A 17,271-nucleotide genomic window follows, 5' to 3' on the forward strand; every position below is an offset into this window, starting at 1 on the left:
ACAAGAGGAGAGAGAAGAAAAAGAGAGTATTGTATCAAGGGCTTGCAAAAATTGGTTTTAACCAATGTTAGTTTATACACATGTGCAGATATGCCATAAAACAGGCTAGGCATTTCTAAATCAAAACACCCCAACTAAACAAAAAACGTCACTGAGCTGCGTCTTGTCAGCCAAAAGAGTGAGATTCTCTCTCCCACCCTACCACCAGAACCAGACCCAAGATAACAAGCCATGTAAGGCCTGCTCCAACTTCCATTAAAATCAATGGGAGTCTTGCCATTGGCTTTAATGGGAATTAGTTTGGGACAATTCAAACCATTATTTCTTTGGCAAATGTCCTGTCCACTCGATGGGAGCTCTCCCTGTGTAAGGAGAATTGGGTTGCTCCCTTAGTAGCTATATGGTAATGAAAACAATCCTCTTGTTATGGAAACCATCAAAGCAAAACCAAAAATTCAGCCTGTCAATAAATACTTTTACATCAATGTCTTATCACTGTCATGTTACCAAAGGTTGGTTGTTTTCAACATGTTACAGAACTCAAGAAATTGTAAGATAAAAAAATAGCATGAATGTTAAGACTTTTGTGTAACCGATTTTCCATGTGGGAAATGAAAAGCAGACCTCGCTACCTGTCAAATTGTCCACACAAAGGTTAAGATTTCTGCAAAGTCTTCATTATAGCATCACCTTTCAGAGAGGGCTGATATATACAGCCTCTGTTTTATTATTTCTCCTGCGTTTACTCTGCATTATACACATTTGGCCAAATTCATTGCTAGAGTAACTCCATCAAAGCCAATGGGGTCAAGCCAAGTATGAATCTGGCCCATAGCTTTATCAGAGAAGCATTCATCTTGAAAGAACTTGTTTCAAAGGGCAGTCTTGGTTGTGCATGATTACCAAGCACAATAAACAGGAACCACTTTTCTTAACCTAGTTCCTGGCCAATGTGCAAACAAGAAGCCAAGTAGAACTGTTAGCCCTTCCAGGATCTTGCTGCTCTTTCTTCTAATGAATAAGACCAATGACTATTTGCTGCCCCAGGTAATAGAGACAAATTCAGCAATGTATGTAAGCATATATGTAATCTCACTGAAGTCAATGGGACTACTCATGTGCCTAAAGTTATGCATGTGCTTAAGTATCTCGTCAAATCAAGGCCTAGGCAATGAATAACTCTCTTTCTTTTGGTTGATTTCTTGTGTCTAAAAAGAAAACCAGGCACATTTTTCTATATGAAATTAAAAGGTACTTAAAATAACTCTCTTCTAATTTTTTTTCTCATGACAGTTCATTGGGTCCCTTCACCTGGCAATCTTGGTTGTTTTCTAATTCTTTCAAAGAAATTAATTTGTAAATAATAGATATTTGAAAGGGTTTTGCTTTCATCAATGTAATCATCCAAGTCTATGCAGCACCTTTAGATCTTATCAGGATTTGGATCTTTGTAACTGCATGCAAGGCTTTTTTTCCTTCTCTATACAAACAGAAAAGAAAAGAAAAATTGCTTAACTTATGTGTTTTATTGGACTGTATGTCTCCCTACAACTTCCCCTTTTTCAAGCTTTGAACTGATCTATCAGTCAGTCTCATCTTTGTTATGCAAATATTTCACTGTCGTTGAATCAGTGGGATTGTTTTCCCTTTAATGTCACAAGTGTAGCACAGACCTGTTGCGAAAGTACCACTGCTTATGGGGAACTGTTGGATAAGAAAATTAAATGTTAGATCTGCACTCCTATGGAGCCAGAATTGGAGAACCTTTCTGAATACATGAAACACAAAAGTATAAAGGAGATGAAAGGGTTTAGAGACTCCCACAGAAAAACTGTCAAGACAAACTCATTGTATTTGAAAACCCAGCTATTTCCTACCAGACTCAACAGTGTGGTGGACATATTGGTGGGAACGGAGCAGTGTGTGATAGCATGAAAGAACCACAGAAACTGTGCCAAATTCTGCACTCGGCAGGGCCAATGAAGGCAAAGCTGCCAGACCTGCGGCTGCAGAACAGCCTTAAATCATGAGGGCTGATACTAGCGTGATGCTTACAGTGTGGGCACTCTGGTAGAGAAAGAACAGGCAGGACTTCATGTTGACTGAGTCCTTTGGTGATAACAGCTTGAGCCTCCTGGGGAATCGGGATGTCCATCCTTTTAACTACAGCTTTAGAGGGGGCACATTACAGGTTCCAACCTCCTCCTATGTAACAGAAAGTCTCCAGCCACTATCCCTTTAATTTTTTTTCACAGCACATCCAGACACCTTAGTACATTCCCCCCCAAATCCCCAAAGCAAGCTTTTCATAGGCTGAAACTGGCTCAGTATGTCCAATGAGCACTAGCTCCTTGTGATTCTCTTATCAGACACCTCTAACGCTCCTGCTGGCTTTGGCTCTGTGTCTCCTGGGGAAGAGGGTATTATAGTGTCTACTTTAAATGGATATATAATAAAACTAGACAGAAAATGGGACTACTCAACTACTTCTCAAACTACTCAAAAATGAGAGACAACAATAAAAGAAATTGAAAAGGGATTTTTCCAATGTTCTATACAATAGAATGAGCAGCTATTCAATATCTTGTTATATCCTCATTGTCTAATTGCCTCATGCTTTATTTACTGCACACTATTCAAGCCCTGTACAGAACACAGGTTTATTAATTTCCTTATGGTCTTTTCTGTGGTGCTCACCACTGTAGTATCTGATTGATTGATGTCTCTGTCTCTCTTGCTCTTTCTCAAATTTCATGAAGCATGAAATTATGATTCTCCCCCTTTATGTTGGAAGATAACACTAGGTATGTTTAAAATCACAAAATAAAGTTATTTTTATTCGAGGCTGAATCCTCCGCTGTTTCAAGCTTGGTGCAGCTGGTGGGGGGGAGGCTAAACTGGATTGGAGCCACCTGATCCTGGGGCTGGGTGGGGGCCAATTCATCCTTCTGGCACAAGTCAGAAAAAACAGGGAGATGCTGTCACATACAGTGGCTGCAATGGTTCATAGGCGCTGTTCCAATATACCAGGATAACCAAAGTGCTTTGTGCTTTGCCTCCACCCCATCCTGCCTCGCATGTGCCTTCTGCCCACCCTGTACAATGGAGCAAATGATGCAAAGCAAGCATGGGGGAATTTGCAGTTGCCAGTTAAGATCCCTTGGAGCACAAAGGGAGCTTTGTGGGAACCAAGGATCTGGTCTGTTGTTGTGGGGAGCTGTTCTGCAGCTGGGCATTTGTGGAGGAGTGTTATTTGTAAGAGTTGAGGAATGGATTTGGGACGAGAAGATTCCCTTTTCTTAATCTCATCAATTATACCACCTCCCCCTGCGCTGCCTCCCTTCTCTATGACCTTCTCCCATCATTTAATGAAGTATTTCACAGCATTCCATGAAATTGCCACTGCTTTTTCCATGTAAAACAAATAAGATGAAATGGTTAAAATTTGTGTTCTTGATTTTCAAAGTTTACATTGTGTACATGCTTTATAAATAATGAGCAAATATACGGATCACTGACATTTTACTACAGCAGCAAGTTTTTTAAGTTAAACACATTCTTGTGTGCTTTGCTGAATAGGGAGGGATTTAAGAATATGCTTTAAGTTAAGCATGTCCTTAAGTGCTCTGGTGAATCAGGGCCCCTCTGAATGGTGGTCAGTTAACATTGCAATGCAAGCTAGCAGATTGCATGGACTCCTAATAAAGTGTTCGCTGGGTAGAGAGGTCTCCTGGGATATTCCTTTTTGAGTATGTCTACACAGCCAGCAGCAATGAGCCTCCCAGCCTGGGTCAACAGACTTGAGCTTGCAGGGATCATGCTAATGCACTAAAAATAACTGTTTAAACATTGCACCTTGGGCTGGACCTTGGGCTCTGAAGCCTAAGGAGGGGAGTGGGCTTCAGAGCCCAAGCTGCAACTTCAAAGCACTGTCTTAGTCTACAGGGGTCCTGGAAGCCCAAATCTATCAATCTTTCACTGCTCTGGGCTGATGTAAACATACCTTTTGAGTCCAGGCAAGCTTTCACATCAGGTCCCTTCATTAGCTTTTCCTAGCAGACAACAGTTCTTTACAGATAGAGTGGAAAAGTTCCTCTCCACAACCTGTTTATGGCTGATGAGATACTGATAAGATCTGATTGTAAATGGCCCATTTATTTCAACCCTAAAGATAAACCTTGAGAACCTGGTGTTACAGGAAAGATATACACCAGGAGGTAATGTCTGATATTGTAGCCCTACCGCATGTCACTAATCGTGTCAGTTACTGAAACAAATAGTCCCATTGCATGACACACTCTTATCCCTAGTATGGTATAGTTTCCAAAGAATAAAAGAGAGAAAAGCACAGAAATTGCTCCCTGTTCTTGCAATACAGAATGAACATTTTAATAGGATTGTATTTTAAACAAAGAAGTATAAACTGCTGCATATCATGTCAAAATTTGCCACTGAGAGCAAAATTTGACAAGGATGTATTTTTGGATACAATTATCCTTCAGCTTGGAAAAGAGGAGACTAAGGGGGGATATGATAGAGGTATATAAAATCATGAGTGATGTGGAGAAAGTGGATATGGAAAAGTTATTTACTTATTCCCATAATACAAGAACTAGGGGTCACCAAATGAAATTAATAGGCAGCAGTTAAAAACAAATAAAAGGAAGTTCTTCTTCACGCAGCACATAGTCAACTTGTGGAACTCCTTACCTGAGGAGGTTGTGAAGGCTAGGACTATAAAAGAGAACTGGGTACATTCATGGTGGTTAAGTCCATAAAAGGCTATTAGCCAGGATGGGTAAGGAATGGTGTCCCTAGCCTCTGTTTGTCAAAGGATGGAGATGGATGGCAGGAGAGAGATCACTTGATCATTGCCTGTTAGGTTCACTCCCTCTGGGGCACCTGGCATTGGCTAGTGTCGGTAGACAGATACTGAGCTAGATGGACCTTTGGTCTGACCCAGTATGGCCGTTCTTATGTTCTTATGTTTATATTCTTATGTCTATCCCCTTGCCATCACATACACCCTCAACCACCTTCCCTGCTTTCCTGCTATAGGGACACATCCACCTGTATTGCAGTTATTTAGCCCCATAGCCTGCCTTTTCTCTGAAAGTAGTGATGGTGACAATCATGGGATCCCAGGTCACTCGAGGCCCCTTTGCCAGCCAGCCTGTCTGCTGCCAGCAGAGGGCCTCTGCCTCTTTGGGGCAGCAGAGAAAGTCTGTCTGATAATAGCCTACATTTTTCCCCTCTCTGCAAGGCTCCTGGCTCCCAGGCCCTTAAAGGTATAGTGGCGGGATTTTCTCTCAAGTACCTAGAACTGCTTCCTCTCCCTCCACATCCCATTTAGGTCCTTAGTTTGGACGTTTCAAATCCTTAAAAGGCCATGCCACATGGACTGACTACAAGGTACTACTACCTTTAACGGCCAGACTACTGAGTCGCAGTTTCCTACAAACCCACAACAACATTTTCTTCAGATGCCATTCCTTTAACCACAACACAATACCCGATTGCTTAGCTGGGACAAACAAAATTATAAACATTAGTTTCTCTGTAAAATAAAAGGATGCTTGTTCATTGGCATCCTGTGAAACTTCAGCATCAGGTAACTGCTAACTGCTCAGGGGTAGGAAGTAATTTCCCCCATGGTCAATTTATTTCATACTTGTCCTTTATGGAATTTCTTGCTTCTAGTACTGGCAACTGCCAGAGACAGGATACTGGACTAGATGAAGCATGCTACAGCAGTTCCTATATTCCTAATTTCTCTTGTGTCTATTTGAAAAGTTGTATCACTATATGAAAGCAAAGAGTGGAAGCAGAAGCTTGGGAACATGCCTTTGTTTTCTGCTTTAAATATATTTCCAGATATTGCACAATGACCTTTATAAGATGACCTGATTGGTTCCAAATTCACGTAACACACACCTCTGTGTGCAGGGGATGGGAGGACCTGATCCAAGCCCACCACATCAATGGAAAGACTTCTGCTAATTTCAGTGAGCTTTGAATCAGCCCCAGTATTCATCTGCCAGATGTCTTGGATTTGCATTCTCCATGGCTTTACTTTTGGTTATATATGTCTTTTTGCAGTCTTGTGTAGCAGAAGCCAGATTTTCAAAGATATTTAGGTATCTGCCTAAAGATAGAGATAAGTGCTTAATAAGATTTTTTTTCTTCTGTTAATTACTTTTTAAAATGTTCTTCTTCCATTTAATGCCTTTGAATCATTCCTGTCTTCATTGTGTCTTATGCAGTTCAACACCTCTGTCTTATGTCCTTTTTATTCTAGGAGCCCTAGCTCCCTGGGTTTCTCCAGCATTAGAACATAGTTCATAACTAACATCAAAAAGGGATCTGTTCCTTTAAAGCTCTCTCTACACTGAAGTTGGCAGTTTAAGGTCAATATTTTCCCAGACTTCTACCTCCAAAACAATAAGTTGTGCATGTTCACATGTAAATGTAGTTTCATCCCTACAGATCTTTGCCATATCACACCCTGTATATTTTAGGACTTCAGTAAGACAACTGCAGTAAATACAATTAGCTAAGATGTGAATTCCCTACAGATTTTCACACTTAGAAAAAATTCTCCCACTGCCTGCAGATGCTCTGTGCTGTATTTCTGCATTTCAGAAACCCCTACTATTCTAGTTTTCTGGAAAACAAACTGTTTAATTAGGCAAAAGCTGTCATAGCCTTTAGCATAGTAGTCTGGATAAACTCAATACTCAAAAATGGCTGCAGTGGGTAATTTATTTCAAGGACTATTAATCAGGAAAGAGAAAAATAGAGAGATGCACACAATATTCAAGCTAGCTTAACCAGCCATGGAGCTTCACTTCTGCAGAAGAAGATCCTTGAATGGCATAGAGCTGGTGCAATGGCTCACACATCACTAACCTCCCAGCAGCAGGCGTAAAGGATAAAGATGAAAGAGGGCATGGTTGGGTGTGCCTGCACCCCAGCAATCTCCAGCTGCTTTAATAGACCCTTCACATCTGATGAAATTTAAAAGAGTTTATGGGCTGCTTTAAATTATGCAGGGTCACCAGCCCAGCACACAGCCAGCCTAGGGTCACGGGAGTGCAAATGTGGCATTAAGTCCCTCTTCAGAGCTGCATTATGTGCTCCTCAACCAAAGCTAAGGAATGAGCCAATCAGGGCCAGATTAAGGCAATAGACACTAATGGTGCCTGCCTAGAGTGCTGGCTCCTGGGTTATATGTTTGCATCAGAACCTCAGTATTTGTGTGAACTGCCCCAGTTACTCACTGTTCTGGGGCTCTCTCTTCAAGGATCCTGTGAGTGGTTGGAAGAGAAGAGTGCAGAAGGCCCAGCACATCCAGCCCAGAAGAGACACCTCAAGTCCTGGGGTAAATACTGGGGGTCCTCCTTCTGACACCCTAGCCTCTCTGGGGTTGGTAGAAGTGATGCCTGAGGCTGCTCCTCCTGCTTCTAAGAGCGGAGTACTCATTCTGCTGTCCCTACTCTATGAGGGAAGGGCTTCCCCCTGCTATGACCACTCCAAAGGGAGGATGAGGCCATGATATTGGGCAGAGCCATGTCATGGTGTGTCGAGGGCTCTATGTTGCCTTAATCCAGCCCTGGAGCCATTATACATCTCTCTTCATTTATTTTGACTGGTATTGTGTCAAATCACATGCATTTAACGAAACATATAGGGAGACCAGATGTCCTGATTTTGTAGGTACAGACCTGATATTTGGGGCTTTTTCTTATATAGACGCCTATTACCCCACCCCCGCCCAATTTTTCATACTTGCTATCTGATTACCCTAAAAACATATGAATGAAATCTTTCAACAGCCATACTGTCCAGACACCTGTACAGTCTGCTTTCTGGCTTCCCTTTCCATCATGAGTGTGCAGTGCCAGGTATATTATGGATATTCTGGGAAACATTTGCATATGTGTTGGGATGCGGTGAAGTCCTACTGAAGGCAAAATTCCCCAAACATCCTAAAATGGGATTTCTTAGTTTCTTTTAACAATCTCTCCTGAAATTGGGCTGTAATTAATGCAATGCTTCCATTAAAAGGGCTGTTTTAAGGTTATTATTTCCATTTACAGAACTAGGCCTTAAAATATTGTAATTTATTTGCAATGAGGAGAACTCCCCAAAGTAGTTTTGCTCAAGAAAGCCTACACTGCAGCAAATAGCCGAGAGTGCTGTTGAATGCATAATACTGCATGTGGGTGTTAATTAGGAATTTCTTGACCTTTAGGGTGATTTTCATGTAATAAAAAAAATCTTCAGTAAGAAATTGAAGGTCTAGGGAAATGGTCCATATTGGATTGCTATTAAGACTCTCTTCCTCTCATTTGTCTCTCAGTAATCTCAGAGGAGAGCAGCAATCAGACATGCTACCTCATTTTCACATCCCAGCAATTTACTTTCTGAATAACAGCAAATACTATAACCAGAATGCTTCAGCTCTTCTGTAATCATCACCAGAATTCCAACAAACCCAGAAAAGACTGCTAATCGCCCATTGACTCCAGGGGCTTGACTGCACCCATTGGGGCTATAACAGAAAGCTGGAAAGTTAACAGCCACCAGGAAGGGACCAACCAGCTGTTGAGAAATGGCAGCTGCTCTGAGGTTGGCATCCAGCTTTCTGCTTTGTTTGAAAGCAAGAATTTATTCTCTCGGTGGGATCTCCAATCACTGTTCAAAAAACACCTAGACAGTCTGGTGGAAGTGTGTGTGTGTGTGTGTGTGTGTGTGAGAGAGAGAGAGAGAGAGAGAGAGAGATCACTGCCCTGGACAGGTGATCAGGTAAATGTCTAGGTGCTACAGGGGATGAAATTCACCCCATGCTGAGGGGCCACACAAAGCCTATGCTTTACTGAAGTATCACCCAAAATAAATCTTAAACCTTAATCCCTTGTACTTAATCCCTTGTAAACAAACCAGCCCGGCCCGCCAGGGGCTTTCCCTGAACAAGCAGCAGACCGGCTTTGAGAACCCCTGCTTTAGGTTGAACGCTTTGACCTGTTCTATCTTTCCTTGGCTATCCATCTTTCTCACTATCTGTCCACACTTTCTACAAGGCACACTGACCTCTTCTCCTGCAAGATTCTTCCCTGCTTGTTGCTTTTGCTTTATGCTGAAATGTCAAAGAGTAAAGGGTGAAAACAAGAAGTGCTGGTTTTAATGACATATGGCCAAATCCATCCTTGGTGTGTTACCTCACTGAAGTTTTCAGAAGGGGACAGTTCTGTTTCTATGACAAGTGTACCTCTTAAGCCCACCCTGAGGAAGTCATTGTCAACTCTACACTACCAGATTCCAGCTTCATGAAACTGAAATGGATGGACAGGGACCAATTTGATTTAATTGGGGATTGGCCCTGCTTTGAGTCGGGGGTTGGACTAGATGACCTCCTGAGGTCCCTTCCAACCCTGATATTCTATGAATTTGACTCCTCTGGATTTGCCCCCAGGCCTGCAGAAACAGCATTGCCATTTAATATAGCCTGAGGATGTATTCATTTATGCTGCTTTCCTTTCCGTGCTGTGGAGCCCCAGTCAGGAAGGGCTCTGAGGGTAATTGTGATAGGGTGACCCCTGGAAGCACAGCTGCTAAAAGAGCTGTGCTGTCCAGGAGCAGAAAGAAGCCAAGGGAACCAAGTGGCAAAGTGAAGGCAAAGAGCTCCCCATACAGATATTCCTTGCTTCCTGGCAGTGCCAGGTTTACAATGGCTCCAGTGGCTCCATGGAGCTGGGCTCATGCCAAGAAGGGGCCCCGACCTGCTTCGCTTGTACTGCACCCCGAGACCCCGCTGGCTCCCCTTGCTCACCACTTGCTCCTCTTGGCCTGCCCGCCGACTGGCCGGGGGCTCCTCTCCGCTCCCTGGCCCCACCCCCGTGCTCCTCTCAGCCCCCTGGCCGGACCCCAGTGCACCTTCGGCTCTGGGCAGTCTCTGCTTCCCACCATCTGTGGGTCCCCGCCTGTCTCCCCGGAGCTGAGCCACCTGGGACTGGTGCAGAAGCCTGGCCAGTCTCAGCCAGGTGAGGGCGAGGGGGGTAGACTGTGGCGGGCTTGGTTGGACCCCTCCAGGCAAGTGCGTCTTGCGGGAACCCAGATGGGGCAGGTCCTGGCTGGCTGATCGTGCCACTCCCGAGGGGATGGAGCAATTCCTGGCCCTGGGACCAGCCCTGGCTACGCTGCCAGCTCAACCCAGCAGACACAGTTGCCTCCCAGTAGGGTAGGTGAGTGTGGCCGGGAGGCAGGGCTTGGGGGAGTGGGTCTGTTGGGAGCATGGGGGGTGCTGGGCTGTGAAGGGGCAGGGAGGATCTGTGTGTGTCAGGGCACTAGGGAGTGGGGGTTCTGTGTGTGGGGTGGGGGCAGTTGTGGTGGGGCTGTGGGCAGGGGTGGTGTTGTGCAGGGCACTATGCATTTGTGGGTGGGTCTGGGGGGGCACTGGACATAGTGGGTCCAGGGGGCCTCTGTCCATGGGGAGTCGGTGGGCGTTGGGTGGTGGGAGGCAGTGTGGTGTGACATGGGCCTGCCCCCGAGGGAAGGGGCATGCTGGAAGCACAGGGCCAGGCAGGCCACTGTGCGTCTGGCAACTGCCAGTTTGTAAATAGTGCCCTTGCATTGGGCGAAGAGGAGCTTCCCCTGCCATGCCAAGCCCCATTGCCTTTGGCTGGCCCCTCTCTCCGGAGACTGATCTCCCCACGCCATGCTCCACTGCCTCCATGGCAGCCCACAAATATGTTTGGTGCTGGGCCCACAAAAAGTTAATCCAGCCCTGCTTCCCGGAGGTCTTCTGCTATCTGTGTGGGTCTTGAGAGATCCAGGGATTAACAGTTGTGGAATCTCTGGTTTCTTCATGCTCCCCATAGAAACTCTGTGAGTTGAAACTTATTCCTGCAAAGAGAATGGAGCCATTTGTTTTTAAAGCTGGTTGGGCTGAGATACCTGCCCATATTTTCTGGAGAGTCTCAGTAATGGGTGAAAGAATTTGAAAATGCCCTAAGCATTACACCTGGGAATTCCAAAATTCCCAGTTCACTTTCAATTTCAATAGGATTTGAGTGCTTAACTCCCTTAGGCACCTTTACAGTCTCAGACAGCAGTAACATAGAACTGTGTCTTGCTAAAAACTTTAGATCTTTAAACTAAGTGTCTGAACATTTCTGAATTTTTTTTCCCCCTAGAAAAGGTAGGTTGTCTTGTTTTCCTCTCTGTTCTTTGGACTGGAATAAATAACAAAAGGGGCCTAATTCCCTGTTCCTCCATTCCTGTCTTGGAGCAAGAAAGGGAGTGAGGGCAAAGGCAGCTTTCAGCCAGCTTTGTATCTCCCATGTTTTTAGCCTGGCTTCCAGCATAAGTTAGAACAGCCTTACATCTGCCCCAATTTATGCTCTGGTAGCAATGAGTCTTTAGTGGCCATCTGTTAGCCAAGAACAGCCAAAGTGTGGTGCACTCCAGCCTTGCTCCTAGAATTCCTTGTCCATCAGGGGCTGAGGAGGGGGATTGCAGTCAAGCCATTCTGGTAGCTCTGTGATGGCCAGAAAGTCCTCTTTTGCTGGAGTATGCCCTAGGGGCAATTTCCACCTAGTTTATGGCCTATTTATGACACTGGAGTGGCTTAAAGGGGCCTGGATGGGACAGTGGATCAGACCCAGTGTTTGTATAACTAATACATTACTTCTAGCTTACCCTTGATAAATAAAGGTTTAAAGAAAGGTAGAAAGCTTCAAAGAAGCTTTGATTGATAATGTGATTTTTGTGTCAATTTTCTCTCAAAAATAAATGATGATCCCATTTCTTAGTGAGTACTTCTAGCCCTAGAGAAGATACTTACCAGTTTTGAATTTTCCATGAGTCAGGTGCTCTCTTTTCGGAAGAATGTTTTCACTGAAAGAAGCAAAGCCAGGAGAAAACTAGATCAGTAGCTGTTTCTGTGAGACGGGTGGGACATACAATAGGAAGGAAACCGTCACTTAGAGCTTCCCTTTTCTAGATAACATGAATAAACTCAGCACCATTAGGAAAATCCAGTGGCTTCTCTCCTCAAAGGACAGAACTGCCAAAATGCCTCTTGCTTAGAGAGTTCGTGCTAATGAGGAAATATACTTTTCACCCAGCGCAGATTAGCAAAACTGAAAGTGGACGGAGAGAGAGAGAGAGAGAGAGAGAGCACGAAGCTCAGAGTTGAAGTCTGGTGTCACACGGGCACTTGGAACTGCAGCACCTTCCAGTGTGACACAGAAGTTGCCTTTTTCTTTTCTGTCTGAAAAGCGTTTTTTTGCGTTGTTTCTTTTTGTCTTTTTTCCCCCTGCATTTTACTTTAGAGCAAACATGTGCAAATCAGATTCCATGATGAGTGATTCTTTCTGCTCTCTCTTTGTGTTGATTTAATTTGCTTCTTTTTTAACCAGTCTTGTTTTGTGCCAACCTCAGAGGTAGAAAAAGTATTTATAGTTTGCTTCCTCGGTGCTTCCTTACACACAAATTCACCTTTAAAAATACTTTCTTGGCAGGACAAACCACAAAGAGTGTAAAATAGCACTTGTTAGTGGTGGATACAGTATGTAAGCACCTACCCAATACATAGCTCTACAGTGTCCTAGGGTGCTATGCATGTATCCATCTGCCATGTTGTCCATTTCTGATCTGGGGCCACTACATGATGTGATACTATTGCTGATATCACTTTCCTTTTTCAAAGGGTCATGCATAGTTTTTGCCTCCTTGCATTTTAATGGAAAGTCTTTTTACTATTTCCAGTCATTTGAGTGGACCATCTTTCCGGCTCTTCTTAATATTTTGGACTTTAGCATAGAAACTGACGTTCATTTTCCATCGCTTTCCTGTCACATGGGCTCATGGTAGTGTCATACCTCTGAGGAGTGGCTGGCTTTTCGTCTCTTCCCTTCCCTTATGCACTCCCACTTTAGACATTTATTTATGTTTATGTGGTGGTCTGAAAAGTGTCTCCATTTCCGCGGAACTTGGTGAGGTTCCCCTGGATACACAGAACTGCTTCACTGAGGGCCAGATCCTCAGCTAGTGTGATTAATTCCAGTGATGCTTTGCTGATCTACAGCAGCTGAGGATCTGTCCCTTTAGAGCTTATTTACAGTAGTGGGTTAGTGACTGACAACCATCCATTCTAAGGGTTAAGGTTGTTAGCCACAAGGTTTGCTTATTACTTCAGTTTGCAGAGATTGTAAAATTTTCCAGAACTTGGTGCATAATGAATAAAAGGAGCATGACTTTCAACCTGTCAAGCACAAACCACAGCAAATAGATGAGAACTCTGCTAAATGTTTTGGGTGGTAACTGGGATTCTCTTGACCTCTCTGTGACTTTTACTAATGAAAGCTTCTTCCATCGGAGACCAAAGGACCCTAGTGAAATCGTCCACGCTGGAGTAAAGATTCACTTCCTTTCAGTTCTTTCTCAGCAGTCTCAAAGGAGTCCAGCAGCCACTCTTGCTGCCTCATTTTAGTTTCCCAGACAAGAACACTTTGATTATTACCAAATTTCCAGCTCTATCACCAGAGAGGGGAAAGAGAAACTGCATCAAATCACAAGCCTTAAAAGAGGAAAAAAAATTAAAAAGCCCATCCAGCACCTCTCAAAACAGCTGGAGCTAACAGGGTGACTAATGTGTTAAGAGAAGACTTAGAGTAAGTTACAGCTTGGTGATTTGCCTCTGATGACCAATAAGTCTGGTGTGGGAGGCTGTATGCGAGGTGTGTGCAAGATGAGCTTGATCTCCGGTTGCTAAGCATCAGTGGCCAGATGAAAGGAGGGGAATGATGAAAGTGAGCATCCCTTGAGCACAGAAAATCTACAACACCCCTTTTCAGGGACTCTTTCCTTTCTAATAGCATCACAGAGGTGAAGAGGAACAGAAGGGGGAGTGGATTGTGTGATAAAATGTTTACAAATCTGGGATTAGTAGCCATTGTTTGCATCAATATATATAGCAAGAGCTTTTGTGATCTGACAGGTGGCTAGAGATAGGCCAGGTCTTGATTGACAGATCTTTTCACCAGTCAGGCACGGACATGCAGTCATGTTTGCTAGGTGTGTTTGTAACTCTCTGTGTTCACCAAGCACCATCTCTTCTTGTTATCACCTAGCACAATGGTTCTCAAAACTGGTCCGCCACTTGTTCAGGGAAAGCCCCTGGCGGGCCAGGCCGGTTTGTTTACCTGCCCTGTCCACAGGTTCGGCCGATCACGGCCCCCACTGGCCACGGTTCGCCGCTCCAGGCTAATGGGGGCTGCGGAAAGGGCGGCCAGCACATCTCTCGGCCCGCGCCGCTTCCCTCATCCTCCATTGGCTTGGAGCGGTGAACTGCGCCACTGGGAGCCATGATCGGCCGAACCTGCAGGCGCGGCAGGTAAACAAACTGGCCCAGCCGGCCAGGGGCTTTGCCTGAACAAGCGGCAGACTGGCTTTCAGAACCACTGACCTAGCACGTGGCTGCAACATTTTGTTCAGCAGAAGTTATTTTGGCCCGACAATCTGATTTATTTGCCACTGCTCCTTCCCACATGTTGCTTGTGATATCTACATGGGAGAGATTCTTTCCTAAGGGAGCTTGGAACCTCCTGCTTCTCAAGCTAAGATAATTAAATATTTCACATTTGGAGTTCTTTCTACTTGGTGCATCTCAGACTAGCAATTTCACATACTTATTTTTTCCGTTCATCAACTCCAGACTCAGAATCCAGAGCTGGGTAAATCCAGAGAGTTGATTTCCCCTAAAAAAGCAAGACTGCTCTGCGATTTTCCCAGGCTCACCCAGCACCCAGACATATTTCTCTCTCTCTCTTTTGTTTGACTGAGATTATGTACAAATTATTTTAAATAATTTATATGCTTTTAGACAGATAAATGCTATAAATAAAAGAGTCTGTGACCCAGGGGGGACTGGCTCTGAGCAGCACAATTCTTTTAATATTGTCACAGACCTTACTGCAATTGAATAGAAATGGGTGGTAAATCATCAACCAGGGTTGTGACTGCTCAGCTCATTATGAAAATAGACTGTGTCTATCAGCAAGGTAGGAACATGCTTAGGATTTTTTCAACAAAACACTTTTCATTGAAAGACACCTATAACGCCAACCCCACTGAGTGGAACTTGAGACTTGCTGGATCTTAATGCATGAGCCCCAACTCCCTTAGCCATGGCTGTAGCAGCCTCAACAACCTCTAGTTGGCCTACCCATTGCTAGAGCAGGCAGAGCACCACAGGATGTGGGCCCATGGCTTACATGCCAACTCATTGACATTGAATCTCTTTGCAGGAAATGGTTGGTTGGGATTAATTTCTCTACTCAAACTTTAAAAAAAAAAAAAAAGCTTCAAAACTGTGAAAAGTCTCCCTTTTTGACATTTTCAAAATGAACAAAATCCAGTTTTCAGTTCAAAATCACTTTTTGTTTTAAAAAAATAAGTTAATGAGACTAAATTTTTGATTAAAATGGTTGAAATGAAAATGAAATATTTCAAAAACTATCAAATAAAATGTTTCAATTGACCTGAACAGAATTTTTTTCCCCAGATTTTCAGTTAGGGATTATTTTTTCTTGAGATTTCAACTTTTTGTCCTGATCTGGCATGGGAAAAACTTTTGAAAATGTAAAATTTTTATGGGATAGAAAAACCATTTCCTGCCCAGCTCTAATAATAATTCTAGCTCTCAATAGGCCTACGTGGGATGAGAGGGACTGAGTCTCATACAAAGCCCATCAAACACAATGAAAATATTCCCATGGATTTCAAAGGCCTTGGAATAATACCTGGAGCTGTTCAGAATTTTTTTTGCCCACACAGAAAATGTTTACAAATATGAAAAAAATATATATTTGTCTATGTTTTTCACAGAATATTTTAACTTTTCAGCAAAATTTTTTAAATGGAACTATTTGGCCCATATGCTGAAATATTACTATTCAGAAATGTCCCCAAAATGCACATGGGAGTTGTAGTTTGTGTGTGTCATGTTCCTATTCTCCTCTATACGCTGGGCTCCTGGTTGGACTACATCTCCCATAACGCACCATAGACTCCCTTCATTTTGAGGGTAGGCAGTTGCATCATGGAAGTCCCTAGCCACCCAAATATAGTTCTTCATCCCACAAACAGTTCCTCCTCCAAATATAGCAGAGGATATCATCCCAGCCCCAGAACTGGCTCCAGCTCTCTTCAAACCAGCTATTAAAAAAATAACATAAATTTAAATATATAATTTAAAACAGGAAAAGATTAATTTCTGCTCCAGATGCTCCAGCTGGTGCCAGAGGCTGTTAGGAAGTGCCCATCCACTGGAAACAAGAAGGAGGAGGAGAGAGGTGGCAGGCAGCACTATAGCCACCATGAAATCAGTTCTGAGAGCCCATAAAACAGCCAAATAAGAAGCCAATGTATTATACAATCATATTTGTTTTCACTGTATTTCAAGATTTCAGCTCATGAGTTCATGGCTAGTGGCTTCAACATAATAAGCAGTCTGCAGTGTGGCTATCACTAGCTTCTGCTGATCTAATGAGCATTGGAGTCAATGGAACGCTCCCACTGATGTCAGTGGTCATTGTTCCATATGAAGAGCAATCTCTGATTTTGCTATTCTGTCCTACATAAGTGCTATATTGGCACTGTCTGAAGGATGGGATTGGACCAATGATCTGGCCCAACGTGGGAAATTCTGTGTCCTTAGTTGGGTGACTGCAAGCTACTTGATAGGGAGCTGCAAGATTCTCTCTTGCTTTTCTTGTGAAGTGAACAAGATGTATTTAAGTGGAAGAGAATAAAAAATAATATGTTTTCTTGGATCATTAGATATAGTTCAAATATTTTAGGACAGAATGCTCTGCTAATGTATGTGTCTCTATGGATTCAAATATTGGTGGGGGAGTTTTGTGCGGGTGAATGCTTTTTTTTTTTAAATGGCGTTTAATAAAGTAAGAAAAAAAGTTACTGAACTTTGCTTGTAGGAATGTTCCAATGAACTGTTTTAGTGGATGCCTCACTATTTTGGCTGCTACTTGCAGCTATTAGAGAGACAAGGTGGGTGAGGTAATACCTTTTATTGGACCAGCTTTTGTTGGTGAGAGAGACAAGCTTTCAACAGGAAGTTGGTTTTCAACAGAAGTTGGTCCAATAAAATATATTACCTCACCCATCTTGTCTCTCTAATATCCTGGGATCAACATGGCTATAACAACACTGCATACTTGCAGCTATGCGATTTCCATTTTGACTGCA

The sequence above is a fragment of the Mauremys reevesii genome, linkage group 8, assembly GCF_016161935.1.
Source record: "Mauremys reevesii isolate NIE-2019 linkage group 8, ASM1616193v1, whole genome shotgun sequence".
Classification (NCBI taxonomy): domain Eukaryota; kingdom Metazoa; phylum Chordata; order Testudines; family Geoemydidae; genus Mauremys; species Mauremys reevesii.